Consider the following 17,768-nt stretch of genomic DNA (forward strand, 5'->3'; position numbering starts at 1 on the left):
CATGACTTACAGTAAGCATAGTTATTTAATATTGAAAGTTCAAATATGATTTCAGAAAAATTTCAGTCATGTAATGAATTGTATGATTTATGATGTTTTGCTGAGCCAGCAATGATGGAGGGGCTTACAGAGGGGACAAGTGCCCTGGGATGAGGATGAAGGCACTGGAAGAGAGTAGATGGGGCTTCTTTTTTCTGTCATGGTGAATTCATGGAGGTTGGGATTTTGTTATGGGAGACTTAGGGCTGGGACTGGGTTATGACAGAGGGAAGGCCTCAGGTCTTCTTTCTCAAAGCAACAGTCAGCTTCTGATGACATTAATTACATTAATCCCCTGATTCTTGCTTCTCTTTAAGAATTTTCCAGCCCAAAATTATTTTTTTAAAAGTGATAGAGAGATTTTATACAGGGAGGAAATAATGAATAATGAAAAATTAACAAGAAAAATGGACACAGCCAAGGATAGAATTTTCATAGTTTAAATACTAGGGTGGTAATTCAGAATTATTGCTGGTTATATGCAGAAATGATCTAAATCTTCTCAGATGTAAAACATCACTTTCCAAATCTTCAAACTATTTCATTCTTCATCTTTAAACTTAAATGATTGGAGAAAAGCTCTTCTACAATCAGTTCTCAGATTTTAAAAATCTGGAGCAAACAATTAAAAGGGTTACAAGGGGAGGAACTGCCAAAGAAAATTTGAAGGAAAAGGGGGTGATTTTACTGAGTCAGAGTCTTAATTTTACTTTAGAGAAGGAATTATATTTGAAAATACACTTTGCAACTTAGGAAGGTATTAAAAATACATCTGGCAACCTAGGATCTCTGAGGGAGATGGACTGTTAAGAAGTGTGATAAATAAATTAGTTAAATAAATAAATAATTCAGTGTTATTGATAGACATCATGTGATAATAAGTTGGTAAGGCATTTTCAGATATTTTAAACCAAAGGAAAAAGCACTGGAGAGGTAGTAAAAATAGGACACAATGTGCAGAAAGATCATCTATCTTAATCATCTCTCTGCAGATGAAAATGTATTTTTTCATATAGTACCTTATCAAGTTTGTTATGGACAAACTAGCTACTCAAGAAGATGCTGGATCTGCAGGAGTCTCCAGTGGTAATTCCATGTTCAATGCCCCAACATTTCCATTTTCCTAAGTTGGAAACCTGGTAGAAATTATGCTTATTTGTTCCATTGTTGGTCTGAGTAGCTGTATCACCCAGAAATCTTCCAAAACTTCTCATAAATATTGGGGGAAATGCTTAGGTGAGCAAACAGATAAAAATCCAACTAATCAGATCATATGCTCCAGCAGACATAGGATAGCCAGCACAGACACACATTGCTTGATTCTGACACACTAGTGTTGGCACTGTTGTGTTTGAACATGCAACAAACAGGTGCAGCAATTAATCAATGAAGACAAGGTTACACATAGGAATGTATAAAATGTTTCAGGCTTAGAACAAAGTTCAAATCTTTTTGAGTGATAGCATTTTGAGGTTTCTGGACAAAGAAAAGAATCTCTAATTATGACTTCCTAACATGTCACATGTTCTGAACTCAATGTATATGACCAAAAATTTGGTTCTGAAGCAAAACCAAAACACTCCATTTTGAGTTTTGTTTCAGCATAGCAGAGCCAATATAGACTATTCCAGCAGGATGATTTTGAGTGAGACTATTTTGTCCTGAACTCTGAAAATGTCACTGACAGTATCATACAAGCTCCTAATTCTGGAGGATGGAACTATGCAAGCTATGATCCGTTCCTCAGTGCTGATTTATAGTCATCCAGTTATTACTGTGTTTACATAACAGGACAAGCTTTATATCACCTCAGCAGTTGGTAGAGGACACTAGACGACGCTATATCAGTAATGGGAAAATGGACTACACACGATAAGCTAATATTTTCTCTCAGGTGCTGTGTCCTATCACCTGTACTAGAATAAGATTCAAAGGCCAAAGGCTGATTTCTGAATATGGAATAAGAGGAGTGCATGAACCATTTCATTCTTTAGTAGCAAAATTTCTTGAAAGAACCTGAATCATTCTGATCATTTTCGCAACTCTCCATTCTGTTGGCAATTTGGTTCCTTCATTTGGAAATCTGGAGCCAAGAGCCTATGACTTGCACTCAAAAAAAAATGAAAATACTGATCTATTCAAATAATCTGATTATGAATTATTTTCATTTTACCTTCCAAAGCAATCCTATCCTTCCAATCCTTCTCATATCCACGCAATATCTGGTGTGAAGTTTAAGACATCAAAAGGCATTTTCCAGCTTGTTATTTCTACACCTGTTGGGACCACAACTCCAATAAAAAAATTAAATTGAGGTAAGCCAACCTACTTCAAAGGGCTTTCCCCAGATTTGTGCGGAATGAATAATTCTGTCCTACCAACAACCTTCTAGGAAGCTTTTGTAGTGGGAAGATTTCACTGTGGAACTTTATTTTATATGTAGGGTCTCCTGCTTGGGCAGGGGGTTGGACTAGATGACCTGCAAGGTCCCTTCCAACTCTGTTAATCTGTTAATCAGGGAAATGTGTCACTTTATGGTCTCGTATGCTTAGATATAAAGTCAAGTCAAGCACGTATACTGCTTGTTCATGCAATACACTATTTGGATCAAAACCCTGGCACTTTACTTACCTTTGATACAATGCCTAGCTACTGCAGATTTTGTAGAAGTAAACAGCAACATTCTACACAGAGCACATGTCCTGCTATGAGTTATGTCCTGAATGGTTATGAGCTCAAAATAATAATCTGTCATACGCAGGACAGAGGATGGCGGCAGTGAGCGGTAATAATCTTTCCAGATACCCACATTGCCTGACAAAATTTCTTTCAGATTAAGAAATGTTTTTGTAGGCATGTATAAACAAACTACTAAATTGGAAACAGAATTTAAAGCAGGGATTCTATGCTGGTGTTGCCTGAATCCCAGGCTCTAACAATAATAAGAGCAAGCTGTTTCCTCACTGTGAGAAGTAAGGGATCTTCCTAGCATAAGGTTATTGGCACGGACAGACCTCTCACTTTGTCTCAATGTTATGTGGCTTCTATTTGGATCGTGCATTTGCCTTGCCATTAATCTTGCATTATATGGAAAGAGAAAACTTTCTGTGCTGGCCTGGATTCTATTAAAAGTTGGAATTTCCCAGTACACCATACCTCTCTCACTCATGGTTGGAACCAGCAGACTAGAGCCACAGCAGGCTTTGAGCATATGCAAAAAGATGCTCCAGAATCCCAGACATTTAACCCCAAATGATACAAAATGGCTTCCTTCCAGTCACAATGTATAGTTTTTTAAGGAACTCTGCTCAGTCAGCAAATTACAATACTTCATCTGAATGCAGAATGACCAGCAAATAAGACATTTTTCAACTTCATTCCTGGCTTACATTAATTCCCGTCTCATGTTAATGTTCCTCAATACTTTTTAAATAATTAAGTTTCTCTGATGAGATTATAATAAATTTAATTTTGCAGATTTAAAGCAGAGCAGACTCCTGAGATTATGGATTTTTCACCTCAAAATATTAACAGCAAGGCACACACAGAACATATTAAACAGAAATGTACAATTTAAGTGAAAAATCCAATACTGTAAAGAGAAGCTGCATTTGTTCACTACCTGCATACCCTTCTCAGGTAATCAGAGGATAGCATATGGACCACCAATCTCTTAACCAAGTGCTGCTTCCTTTTATTCAAAATTATACAACTAAGATCTTACTTTTATTTATTAAATTTATTTATTAAATTTATTTGCTGCCCATCTGTGAGGCAATAAAAGCCATATCTGAAATAGAGAGAGAGGGAGAGAGGGAGAGAGAGAGAGGGAGTGCATAAAGTAGCAAAGTAGATATAAATAGATAAACACTAAAATTACAATAAAAATAAAGGTTATAGCTAAAAATGGAATGGGGGAGCAGAATTTAGGAGGAGATCTGGTATTTGCCCATCAGCCATTTCCAGCATGATACTCCCCCACTGAGGCCCCAGGGCTCTTAAGGAAGGTCATGCAGGTAAGAGCCAATCTCACCTCAGGGGCAAGATGATCCAAAGGGCCAGAGCCACAGCAGAAAAGATTCTTCTCCTGGACCCAGCCAGCCAGCCAAAATTTCTTGACCAACAGGGTCAGTAACACATCTCCTCTGCTAGCATGGGTCGGGCGGGCCAGTCTCATTGCAGTGAGATGGTTCCTCAAGTAGCTTTAAACTTTACCATAACTATGAGCCATGATGGCACAGTGGTTAGAATGTAATTTTGCAGGCTACTTCTGCTGTTTGCGGCCAGCAGTTCAGCAGTTCAAGTCTCACCAGGCTCAAGGTTGACTTACCCTTCCATCCTTCTGAGGTTGGTAAAAAGAGGGTCCAGATTGTTGGGGGCAATATCCTGACTCTGTATGCTGCTTAAAGAGAGCTACAGAGCACTGTGAATAGTGAATAAGTGCTATTGTTATGATCCTATATTGAGAAAATGTCAAAAATAGTCTAAAATAACTATTTTTTTTAAAAAAATGTAAATACATTGCTTTCAACATTTTAGCTGTAAATTAAAAATTATCTTAAATAAGCATTGGTTTAAGATGAAATAATCTGCATATAACAAAACTTACTCAAAATTTACTCAATAAAATTGAAAAGAGTTTCAAGGCAGACAAAAAGCCTCAATCTTCATGCAATGCATGATTCATTGATCAAATCAATTTCCATGAAATCTTTCAAAGGCCAATGTCTAGTTTGGGTATAGAATTGAAGGATATGAGGTGAAATAAATCAAAGATGAGTTTGTGTGCAAACAGTGCACATAATAGCTAGCATTTTTTCTTCAAATATTCATTCAGACCCATAAACCATATAACAGAAGAGCAGTAACATTTGATAGTTCCAGTGTCATGTTAAATCGTAAAACTACTGTAGAATTCCTAACAAACTACAGAAAATGCCAATCTACTTATGCTTAAATGTATTTGAAGAGGCAGCTTTGTGTAAGGACAAAACAAAGCTCAAAATATATATGTAGCAAAAAATTCAGCGTCGTGAAAATCTCATTTTTCTTTGCTATGGTAAATATGCTTCTGGCTCTCATGTTGAGCTTAAAACAGTGGACAATGGTCAATAGACATTCAGAAGTCAAAGACACAAGGAATGGATTTTTCCCAAAGCAGGGAGTATAATTTTATTTATATCTTTTTCCTTGGCTATCAGAATTATGCAAAATAATAGCATGCAAATTGCTTGATTAGCCTATTTTTCATTGGTTGCCATCATCCTGTCCTTTAGCCAACCTCTTTTTGTTCCAACCTGCTCCTCTCTGTACAATTTGATACTCCTAGTAGATACCGGATGTGATTCCAGTGCTTGTCAGTCGCAGGTTACAGAAAACCTGAGTGACTGGCACAAGTGTGGCATGCTTCATTCTGAAGTAGTCACCTCAGTTGAACTTCGTCCATTGAAATATGGGGGTGGAGTACCTCTTCCATCTAAATAGTAACCAATGCCAAACTTACAAATACTTCACAGCTTTTGCTCAGGTTCTATTCAGAGTAAATATGCATACAATTTGCTCCTTTTACACGCTCATTATTTAAATCAGTGAACACTGAAAAAAAAAGATTTTTAGCAATGCATTTTTTTAGCCTGTAGGCTGTTTTGTGGCAGATGTGTCCAACTAGTGTCTTTTATCAGTTTCCTTCTATTAGCTGTCAGACTACTGTAAGATAAATAGAATTTCTGTCACTTGCACTTTCTTTGCCTTCTCTACTGGGAATAGAGATTGGAAAATTGGAAATGGATAAGGGGAATGAGAACTGCCTTAAATAAAAATATGAATGCATGCTGAACGATCTTCCCGAATCTTATTTAAGAAGAGAGAGGGTTTGTTTTTTCTTTCTTCTTCTTCTTAGTGTCATTCTCTCTTTCTTCATCTTGTCCCTAAATGGCCCACGCTGAAAAAAATTCTGCTAGCAGTTGCTCAACTGGAATGAGGACAAGTTGTTTTCAGTGGCCCCTTTCCAAATGCTTGTGCTGTAAGTTCTGTCATGACTAGGCTCTGGAGACATATCTGAACTAAATTTCGGACGCTTCCCTCAGCATGCCACTTACTTTTCTTTTACGGTCCTCTCAAGAACATTGTAAATCCATCAAGAGCCAGAAACTGATAACAGTAACCTAAGGGCAGATACATCCTCTTTCTCTTGCACATCTAAAAAAGGTCCAATTCATCTCAGATGTTGCAGTGGCCAAGGAGTCAAATCCCCTTTCAAGTTTAAGGAATGATGATGAATGAGATAGGACAGAGCACTGATGATGTGCTACAGATGAACCTTGTATAGAAGGAGTCATCACTTAGGAAAAGGCAATAGAGACAATGGGTGGGTTGCTTGGAGAGAAGTGTTGGTTCTCAAATGAGCTTACAGATCAGATAGGGAAGTGGAAAGTCCACAAGCTAGATTAAGTTGCAGGTTGGAGACTTCCCAGTCCTGTGCAAGATTGTCTTTCTATGGAATGGGCTGAAAGGATATGATCAAACAGATATGCTAAACCTAAGCAACCAAATCTTATGTTCGTTAGAGTGGTTCTTCAACATGTTATCTTGAGCTTTATAAGCAAAGTTGGAATATACATGCAACGCAAAGAAAAAGCTTCAGTATACCGTTTTTGGAACAATATTCACAAGCAGCTGTCAAAGGATGTGTGAGCACATTTTAAAGTTGAAAAAGACAGCTACTATTAATTACACCTCCTACAGCTTTGCCATCAGCAGCTGAAAAATCTCCTTAGCTAACCTGAGATTTTGGTTTACTCTCCTTCATGTATAGCTTCAGGTACAGGATCTAATGAGGGTTTTTTAATCACTCTTTTGCACTATTTATCAAAACCAAATGTATTGCAACAACTTGCCATTTTTCAGTTTTAAAAATTACTAAAAACTTTACTTACTGGCATCTACATTTTGTTTTGTACCCTTTGTTTTGCAACATTCAGTGATATCTATTTCTTTACAGATCCATTTTAATCAACGTTTTTGTATTTTTAAATCTTTGCTCCTTCTTCCCTTTAATTTGTGTTGTCAATTATCATTTTTCCTTTGCCAATACCTTCCTCTTTGCTATACCTCATTAATTTTTTTAATCCTATTCCCCTGTTTTTCTGATATCTGCTGCTTCTTCCCTTTCTTTCTTTAAAGCACATTTTAAAATATGCTATTTGACATCTGCTTTCTTTTCTCTGTGTATCTCTTTCCATATGGTCTTGCATTTTTAGTCTGCTGGTGCTTATATGTATTTCTTTATGGTCACTTTTTTCCTTTTCTGAACTTTTATTATTTGTATTCCTTTGGTTGGTTTTAGTTTTGTTAAAAACCCAGAGTTGCTTGGCAATAGAATGAAATAATTTTTTTGGGGTGAAAATGTATTTTTATTTAATCAGTCTATAACTTCCAGTTATATTGCTCAAAATTATTGTAATAATTTTTTTGAACATGTGTCCAGCTCTCTCACCTTTTCCTTTCCTTTTGCATGTTCCTTCTCCTTATTCAACACAGTTATAAATTTTTAGTTTGGAATTCTAAACAAAAGTATTTCATTTCTGTGTTGTAATTTTTAACTACAACATTCTATTTTTCTGAGGGCCAACTTGTACGGCTGTGAACATATAAGTGACTGCTGCAGTCTACCCACAAATTGCATCCATGCAATCAGGATCACATCTGTTTAGCCCTTAGGGATGATACAAGGAATGGCAACCACAAAGGCAGGCAGGAGTTCTAGAGTGCTTAGGGTTGTTTTTAATTCACATTTTTCTTATAATTCCATATTTCCCATCATTTATACTGTTCTTTTGAACTTGACAGATGGTGCCAATCTCCACAGCCAGTAACTTCCTATCTGACAGATGGAATAAGCTTCCTTGTGGTGGGCCAAATATGTTTGGATAGACCATTGCAGATAACAAGCTCAGTTTTGGCAAAGGTAATGAGAACTGACTGGACTTTTTGATGATGTCGCTGAAGGTTAAAAACTTACTAATGCTTAAATGTAATATATGGTAAATAGAAGGGAAATGAATTTCCAAGAAACACTGGGCAGAATGTTTGATTACACCAAGTGTTGCCACCCACAGAAGTCTTTGAATGACTAGACTTTTTTCTATTAAAGAGTGGGGACAAAATTACCAAGACCTGATATAATCAACTGCCCTCTAAGCGTAGTCCATCAAGCCCCAAATTCAAATGTTACCACATCACCTAGACTTATCAGTCATAATGTTATTATTAGTTTCAGATTCTGATTTCAGGATAATCTTTTCCTATGTAGGACTATATATTACTAGCATAAAAAAAATGAAAGTAACATCTAGGACTTCTTGCGTTGAATTATGAAGCAAAGCAATAATGATTTAGCTCCAAAATATTCTAGCATGAGCAAAACATATTTTAGCTTGTGCAAAAGGAATCACACTGCTTTCCACCAAGAGTACATTCTATTGCCCAGAAAAAGTACAGAAACTCTTTTTAGCCATGAGAAGAAGAAAAAAACCCATAGAGGATCTTAGTGTGCAGAAACTTTGAGAAGCCTTCTCAATGATGGAAGTCTTTGGCTTTTCGGGTTTATCAAGGCAAGCACTGTTGGTGTGTCTGTTTTGTTACTGCTTAAAATATATTTTTTGTTCAAAATTTAGAGCCTTTAATGATTGTCACCGATTTAAAGATGTCACTTTTTAATATGGTTTTAATGGTTCCTTGGTTTATAATTTTGTACTTTTATAGTGTTATCTTTGTCATTTCTAAAAGACTTTTTCAAGTTGTTGTATATAGTAGTAATCATTATTGCCATTATGGGTGCTTTTCAACATGTACTTGGAAAGGAGCATGTGAAAACGAAATTCAGTTCATAGTTCACTGGATGCAAGCTAATCTGAATGAGGTTGCTGGCCTATGTATTCTTACTGCCAATTACTTACATATACATTATATTCCTTGCCTTTTTTCACTTCTTATGGAATGAGTGGCTGTATAAATTTAATAAATAAATGAACTATAGTGTGCATTATCTCTCCAGAATTGGTATTTTCAATTACATAAAATAAAGCCTGGGACTGATTAATATCCTAATAAATATAACAACATAATTCTGTCAAACTGCCCAAATCAAGTGGAAACCAAATTCTAATGCACCTTTTGTTCATCTTTTAACAAACCTCTTTTGGTTTGGTATTTTGCCAGTCACATTTGCTTTATTTCATGCTGTTCCATTTCACTCAGGGTTTTTTCCCATTTTTCCCAATGAACAACTAATGTCCACAACTAGTAGTATAGCACTACATACCACCTTTGTTTTCTGTGGTTTTCTTTTAAGGATTTTGTTTTCTGGTATGTGTGTTGTGTTTCAGCAAATCCTTGTTGATTTTAGCGTTGTTTTCCCTTTATTTATTTATTTATTTATTTATTTATTTATTTATTTATTTATTTAAATTTTTATACCGCCCTTCTCCCGAAGGACTCAGGGCGGTGTACAGCCAAAAATAAAAACAGCAAGTATACAAAGTTAAAATATCAATTTAAAATACCTATTCAATAGTGGCCGAATTAAAACCGTCAGATTGACCTAACCTAAAATACCCCATATAAAATTACGAAGGATTAAAACTTTAAAATTTGGAATTTAAAAAATCAGTCAGTCCAGTCCCGCTTGAATAAATAAGTGAGTTTTTAATTCCCGGCGAAAGGTCCGAAGGTCAGATATTTGGCGCAAACCGGGGGGAAGGTCGTTCCAGAGCGTAGGTGCTCCAACAGAGAAGGCCCTCCCCCTGGGGGCCGCCAGCCGACATTGCTTGGCGGACAGCACCCTGAGGACCAGGCAAACCTGGTAGAAGGCTCTCCTGGAGACGGCCGCCGAATGATCTTCAAACGACAGCCGTCCATCCAGGAGAACGCCCAAGTTGCGTACCCTCTCTATTGGGGCCAGTGACTCGCCCCCAACAGACAGCAGCGGTTGCAGCTGACTGTACCGGGGTGCCGGCATCCACAGCCACTCTGTCTTGGATGGATTGAGTCTGAGTCTGTTTCTCCTCATCCAGACCCGTACGGCCTCCAGGCAACGAGACAGCAGTTCAACAGCTTCGTTGGGGTGGCCCGGGGTGGAAAAGTACAGCTGAGTGTCATCAGCGTACAGCTGATAACTCACCCCAAAGCCACTGATGACCTCACACAACGGCTTCATGTAGATGTTGAACAGGAGAGGCGAGAGAATCGGCCCCTGAGGCACCCCACAAGTAAGGCGCCTCACAGTCGATCTCTGCCCCCCTGTCAACACCGTCTGCATCCGGTCAGAGAGATAGGAGGAGAACCACCGATAAACGGTGCCTCCCACTCCCAAACTCTCCAACTGGCGCAGCAGGATACCATGGTCGATGGTATCAAAAGCCGATGAAAGATCCAACAGATTCTTTAATTCTGAAAGAATTATTTATTAGAAGTAACAATAACTGGTCTGGGTTATTGTTCTTTTTTTAAAATTCTCTACTCCTGGAAATCCTCAAAAAACATAGATGTACTAGATTTTAATAAAATATACATCGTCTGTATTTCATATTGTCTGCTAAGTTTAACACACACACACACACACACACATACACACATGCACTTCAACTTGTTAATAACGTGAATTCTTGAACCAATTACAATTCTGTACTTGAAATTCTTTAAACAGATGTTTATTTTACCCCATTCCAGTGAACAAATTCCCCATTCCAGTGAACAAATTCCCCATTCCAGTGAACAAATTTAATCACAAAGATTGAAAGAAGACCAACAATAATAATACAAAATCAGAAATAAAGGGCTAATCACATGCAAATTATAATTATCTGAACCTTCTCATTAGGGAAAATAAGGGAAAGAAATTGACCTTTCAAAGTTCTTCCCAAAATTTCTGGGCAGAGAAACTCGGTTGATGGCTTATTTGAATTTCTTCAGAAAGAGGAGAAATTATTTGACAGTTTAGCAGCAGTAGGATTGCATTACAAACAGGAAAAATTCTCTCATAATGTTCTCCCTTAGAATGTAATTGACGTTTAAGTTGCCAGAAAAAATTTTATACCACTGGAGAGAGATTTATATAGTAAAACATTCACATATCTCTTGGCCACATCTCCCACATTAAATTAGCCAAGTGCACCATACTCCTTTCTTGAGAATTTCTGTGAAATTGTCTTCTTTAAACAAATTTTAACAGCAACTTTCTTTTTCATCAAATTAAATGACAAAAGCTTTAGGAGAATTTTTCTATTAGCCACTGTTCAAAATATAATTGAAGGACCACACCACTAATTATTTAATTTATCCTTACTTATCTTTTATGTGCCTACTATACTGCCATGTAGCATAAGTTAAAATTTCTGATTTGGGTATCAGAATGTCACAGGACACTTCATTCACAAATGAGTCATAATCAAGCACAAATTTATGTTCCCTGGCCCTTTAATTTGTATTTTACAACCTTGATTCCTTGATTCCAAATTCTATCCACAATAAGATAGAACAACTTAGAACAATAATTAATAATTTATAAAACCAACACCTAGGTAAGAAAATCATTTTTAGAACAATCTACATTGGGATGAAGAGCATAATTAATTTTGAAAAAATAGCATTACAGCTTCAAACCTAACTGAAACATCTTTTTATCCCCTCAAGAATCTGCTTTATTTAGACTTTCAGAGCTACTGGTTTTAGAACAGATCTCACTCACTTACCTCCTCAGTGACAGGATTGGTTTAATTATTCTATAACTATTCCTGAAAATGTGGGTTCTGCTCTGCATAATTCTGGCTCAGGCAGTTATACAACAGCCTCTGGCAATTTACCTCTTTGTTGAACCGACCTAGTACAACCCTGCTGAATATTTAACCTAAAACTTCCCTTTCTTCTCAGTCCAATTATATTTGTTCCACCCTCATTGACTAATGAGAATAATTGATCCTTGTCCTCTTTATGACATTCCTTTATGCTTCCTGTTCTCGTGGCCCCCCCGTGTGTTGTTCTTCTGAACTTGGCAAGGGATGCCAAGTTATCTTAACCTTTCCTCTTGGATGACATGCCTTGCCAAACATTTTTAATACCATCTGTGTTGCCTTCTTCCAGAATCCCTCCAGCCCTTTACATGATTGGCTAAATTGCTTCTTTTTTTCTTTCCTTTCCTCACAAAGGTTTAGCGTCCAGAACGGATTGTTGCTTCTTTTGTCATGTTAAGCTCTAACAGTTGCAACAATTACTTCAGCAAACTGACCCCCTACTAATACCAAAACCCCAATTACTGCCAAAATATTTAATAGGCATACGAAATTTTACTCAGAATATTCTAGGGGAGGAGACAGATTCACTCAGTTGAATCCATAATTACTTTATTTTATTGCCTGGTATACACTTTTTTCTACTGGTTGAAATTTTACTCATATACAGGACAGCTGTGTTGCCATCCCTCACTTTTGTTTCACCCTGACTTCCTTCCTACTTGCTTCTGTTGGCCCCTTTTCCACATCAGTGACATTTTCCAAATATTTTCCACCATTGCTAAAATTTATTTGGCAGTGAGAGTACTGAAAGATTTACAGACCAAGATTGAACATGTTTACTCAGAAATAAAATCCTACACAGTTCAACAGAACTTACTTCCTAGTAAGAAAGACTATAGTTTGAATCTTAAACTCTTTTCAGCCTGGTGCTTTGGGGTCACCCATATTAGGCTGGAAGGTCTGTTGCAGCCTAACACACCAAGGAGGTGCCAGATTATGTCCTTCATTTCTTATGGGTTTATTGAAACAATGTCATCTAATAGGATCCAGGATGTGTGCCATTTCTGCTATGAAACCTGTCTTGTGGAACAGCCTCCCCCATGAGATTTAGATGGTCCTAATCCTGCTGGTTTTCCAGAAGGCTTTCATGACCTGGCCTTTCTCTTGGGCACTGGGTCCACGATGCTACAGGAACTCATAGCAATGACTTTGTTTCATTTGGTCAAGGAGTTTTGAGATACCTTAATCACTTTAAATTAGTGTTTTCATTTGTTTATATTATATTGTTGTTGTTTTGTATTGTTATTTATGCAATCTACCAATAGTTCTAACTGGATTTGCTTACTTTTGACTTCCCATAGATCTTTCCAAACATCTACGATGGTTAAAAGATATTTTTATTTATTTATTTATTTATTTATTTATTTATTTATTTATTTATTTATGTTTTTATTTATTTGATTTCTATAGCCATCCATCTCAGCAAGTGTCTCTGTGAGATTATCACAATACATGTGCTAGTCCAAGTAATAAACCTTTTGGCAATTGAGTTGAGATTCTCTCCATTTCTATTATTTTTAAGTGCTTTTGCAGATTTTCTTGGTGCATTATTGTTGGTCGCACAGTCAGTCAAAGGTTGGATTGGATTTTGTATTTTTATCATCTTCACAAGGACCTGGGATAGACAAATGTTGTTGTTTAGTGGGTGTTAAAGGTATCATTGCAGGATGTACGTTCCAAATAAAGCTGCCTTTTGCAATTGATTGATGGTGATTTTGATTGCCATTATTTGCAGTTTATGCAATTTTCTTGCAACAGCTAATTGGATGATCCATTGTTTCTTCAACTTCTCTGCAGATATAACATTTGCTGTTTGCCTTTTCAATTCCAGCTTTATATGCATTTGTTTTTAAGGCTTGGTCTTTTCCCGCCCAAATTTGCCCATTTGTCTTTTTCTTCGATTTTCCTGCTTTTAGCCATTTCCATATCATCTTGTTATTTGCTTTGTCTGCTGGTTTTTTAATTTACTGGCTATGTAGCGGGTTGCCCTGCCATGTCTCCTTTCTGTTCTTTCCTGTGAGCCACTTTGGTTTTTGGGGTATTCAAATAGCCTTCGTGATGTACTAGCTTCAGTGGATCTTCTTCACTGTCCTTCAGATACTCTTCCAATCTTCTTTTTTCTTCTTCAACTGTATGTGTACTTGAAACATTCTACACCAACCAATTTTCCTTGGTAAGTAGAATCTGTCAACATTACTCGACTGTTTGGAACCCATACCACATTTCTGATATCAATACAATTGAACGTGTCCAGAAATATTTTACAAGAAAAGTTCTCCACTCCTCCGAATACAACAAAATACCTTATGCCACCAGACTTGAAATCCTGGGTTTAGAAAATTTAGAACTACGCCGCCTTCGACATGACTTATGTTTAACTCACAGAATCATCTATTGCAATGTCCTTCCTGTCGAAGACTACTTCAGCTTCAATTGCAACAATACACGAGCACACAATAGATTTAAGCTTAATGTTAACCGCTCCAATCTTGATTGCAGAAAATATGACTTCAGTAACAGAGTTGTTAATGCTTGGAATACACTACCTGACTCTGTGGTCTCTTACCAAAATCCCCAAAGCTTCAACCAAAAACTATCTACCATTGACCTCACATTCCTAAGAGGTCTGTAAGGGGCGTGCATAAGAGCACAAACGTGCCTACCGTACCTGTCCTATTGTTTCCTTATATCCAATTAATATAGTTATTACATACTCATACTCATATATATGCTTATATATTGTATAATTATTTCATGCTTATGCTTATATATACTGTGTGACAAAATAAATAAATAAATAAATAAATGATAAAGGTTCATCGTCATGATTTTTCTGTTCTTCCTGTTTAAAGGTTTTAATTCAGCTTGAATCCAGTCCGCTATTCTGGCTATATATCTAATGACTGGAATTGCCCAAGTGTTTATTTCCTTGATGGTATTTCCTGTATTCAGTTTGGACTTTAAGATCTTCACTTACTTGATGTACTCACTTCTAACCTTCTTCTTTAGTGACTTCACTTGACTTCAGTGTACTTGGTGTTGTCGTCTTAAAGGATGCCCAGGTATTTATAGTGATCTCCTTCATCCAGACACTTGATGTTATTTCCATAGAACATCTAGATTCCTTCAGTTTTATTATTTTTTCCCCTGTTGAGGCAAACGTGGCACATTTGTCCAGTCCAAACTCCATTGCAATATCTTGGCTCTATATTCAGGATTGAGCAACAATTCTATTTCAGATGGTGTTTTTACATACGGCTTCAGACCATCTATGTAAAGGAGGTGGGGTAGTTTGATAGATGTTTTTGATGTTTGATAGCCATGCCCAACTTATTCAGGATTGCTGACAGATGGATCAATGCAATGATAAATTAATAGCAATTATGAGTCTCCTGTTAAAAATTTATCTCTTGATATTAACCTCTCCAAGTCTATCAGGTTTGACAAGCAACTGTGTCTTCCATTGGGCCATTGATCTTCGCATAAAGCTGCTGATGTTTCTATTGACTTCTCTTATTTCTAAGTACTTGATTAGTTCATCATGTGGCAGGGAGTTGAATGCCTTTTTGTAATCAATCCAAGCTACATTCATATTGGTCTTCCTTTTCTTGCAGTTTTCCAAAATCATTCTGTCAATTAGGAGCTGATCTTTTGTCCCTTTGCTGTTTGTCCCACTACTGTTTTGCTCAGGTGGAAAGAGCTTATTTTCAACTAGATGCTGTTGGACTGCATCAATTACAATACCAGTTACCATTTTGAAAGTTGTTAGTATGCAGGTAGTTGGCCTGTAGTTGCCTGGTGTGGCACTTTTTTGGATCTTTCCTTATCAGATAAGTTTTATAAGATGTTAGTCATTCTTCAATTTCACCTCTATGCATATATTGCTAAATTGATTGGCAAATGTTTCAACCAAAAAACATGCAGTTCATATTTGCTTGGTGCTGACCTCTTGACCTTCCTTGCCCTTTTCTCCACCATTACTGATGTCATTTCAAGGTATTTCCTTTCAATTTCTTTTTTTCTTCTTCTCTACTTCCTTCATCCAAGCTGCATTCTTATGATATTTGTTTGGATTGTCCCATGGCTGTTCTCAGAACTGCATTATTTTTTTCCTTTGTCAGGTGGTACTTGGCTCAATAGCAGTAACTGCAAGAGAGATTTGGGGATCCTAGTGGACAATCACTTAAATATGAGCCAGCAGTGTGCTGCAGCCACCAAAAAAGTCAGCGCAGTCCTAGGTTACATTAATACAGAAATAGAATCAATGTGTGAAGAATGTGTGAAGTGTAATGCTGCTGTATAATGCCTTGGTAAGACCACAGTTGGAATGTTGCATCCACTTTTGGTCATCATAATATCATAATGTAAAATATCATCATAATATAAAAAAGATGTTGAAATTCTATAAAGGGTGCAGAAAAGAACAACAAAGATGATTGGGGAACTGGAGGCTAAAACATATGAAAAACAGTTGCAGGAATTGTTATATCTAGTTTAAAGCAAAGAAAGACTAGGGGTGACATGATAGCAGCGTTCCAATATTTGAGGAGCTACTACAAAGAGTGGGTCAACCTATTCTCTAGTCCAAAGCACCTTAAGGCAGGACAAGAAGCAAGGAATGGAAACTAATCAAGGAGAGAACTAACCTAGAAATAAGGAGAAATTTCCTGACAATTAGAAAATTAGTGGAATAACGTGCCTCCAGAAGTTGTGGGTGTCCAGCAGTGGAGTTTTGTAAGAAAAGATTAGACAATCATTTGTCTGAAATGCTATAAGGTTCTCTGCCTCACCAAGCAGTTGGAATAGAAGATCTGCAATGTTTCTTTCAACTTTTTCTGTTAAGGTATTGGCTGGTTCGTTGCAGTTTCTCTATAGATAGATTGGCAAAAAGTTTCTGATTTGACTGATATTGGAGATTCTGCCTGTTTTTTCATATCAGCTGATCTTCTTGGCTATAAGCTATTATTTGTTGCTTTATTCCAGTGCTTTTTTGTTTCTAGGTGATATTTCTTGATTAGGTCTTGATTTAGTCTTCTTGTTCTTCAGTTTCCTTTCTTTCATCTGTCCCAGTTTGCTTGCATCTAATCTGACCTTATTTTCCAACCTCATCTTTCATCTTGGTGGTGCACTGTTTGGGTGATTTTTTTTATATATAATTGCAACCATAATGTACAGTAATTGAATGTTCCTTGCAATGATGTGGTGTTTATATTTGATATTACATATTGGCATTTTTTATTACATACTAGCTTTTTCTTTGGAATAAGCCTCTATTCAGACAATTTTATTCTGTTGTTCTTTTTTGCTGTTCTAGATGTTCAGATATTCTTTGTTTCAATTCCTCTTGTTTTAAATTTTTAGTTAAAGGGCTTTGTTCCTTCTGAGGACAAAGCAGAGAGGGTGCCTAGTTTGGGAATGAAATGATTCAGTAGCTATGTTGGCTTCCTCTACTATCAACCCCATCTGATTTGCATTACAGTTTGAGCTATTTCTGGCAACTCTTCAATTTCTTTACCATGGATAGGTCTTTGCAGTTCTTCCAATTCTGTGAATCCTTTATTTTTTTTATTATTTTTTACAACATGTTTGTTAATAAAATCTCTTATTGTTATTCTGTTTCTTTCTCCTATAATATTTCACTCCAAATTTCTACAGCTTTCCTGAAGTAAAAAAAAAAAACAATGGGAGGAATCCAGCATTATCTCTGTTACATTATGATTGATACACTCCAGAAGGAATTAAGAACAAAACAGATGTGAAGGAGCAGGGGCATCCACAGGAGCAATCCCCAAAAGACAAAATGGCGGCTGTAGATACAATCTTGACTTCAAGGATATTTCTGTGGGAAAGGGTTGGTAGGCTAAAAGAGGAATTGGCTAC

At 36.8% G+C, this 17,768-nt stretch overlaps 1 protein-coding gene across 12 annotated transcripts in view; it reads left to right on the top strand.

The window, feature by feature from the left end:
- The window catches only part of DIO3 (iodothyronine deiodinase 3), a 161,171-nt gene that overhangs the window by 46,850 nt on the left and 96,553 nt on the right, over positions 1-17,768 (top strand). For 6 of the 12 annotated variants that reach the window (XR_009152678.1, XR_009152673.1, XR_009152674.1 and 3 more), the window contains one exon: positions 7,888-8,005. The exons of 2 other annotated variants lie outside the window; for them this stretch is intronic. The gene's annotated coding sequence lies outside the window, so the exon portion shown is untranslated. Of the gene's footprint in view, positions 1-2,221; positions 2,355-7,887; positions 8,006-17,768 lie in introns of all 12 variants that reach the window. 4 more of the 12 variants (XR_009152670.1, XR_009152671.1, XR_009152676.1 and 1 more) reach the window with 1 other exon arrangement.

This window comes from Ahaetulla prasina, chromosome 1, assembly GCF_028640845.1.
Source record: "Ahaetulla prasina isolate Xishuangbanna chromosome 1, ASM2864084v1, whole genome shotgun sequence".
NCBI lineage: Eukaryota > Metazoa > Chordata > Lepidosauria > Squamata > Colubridae > Ahaetulla > Ahaetulla prasina.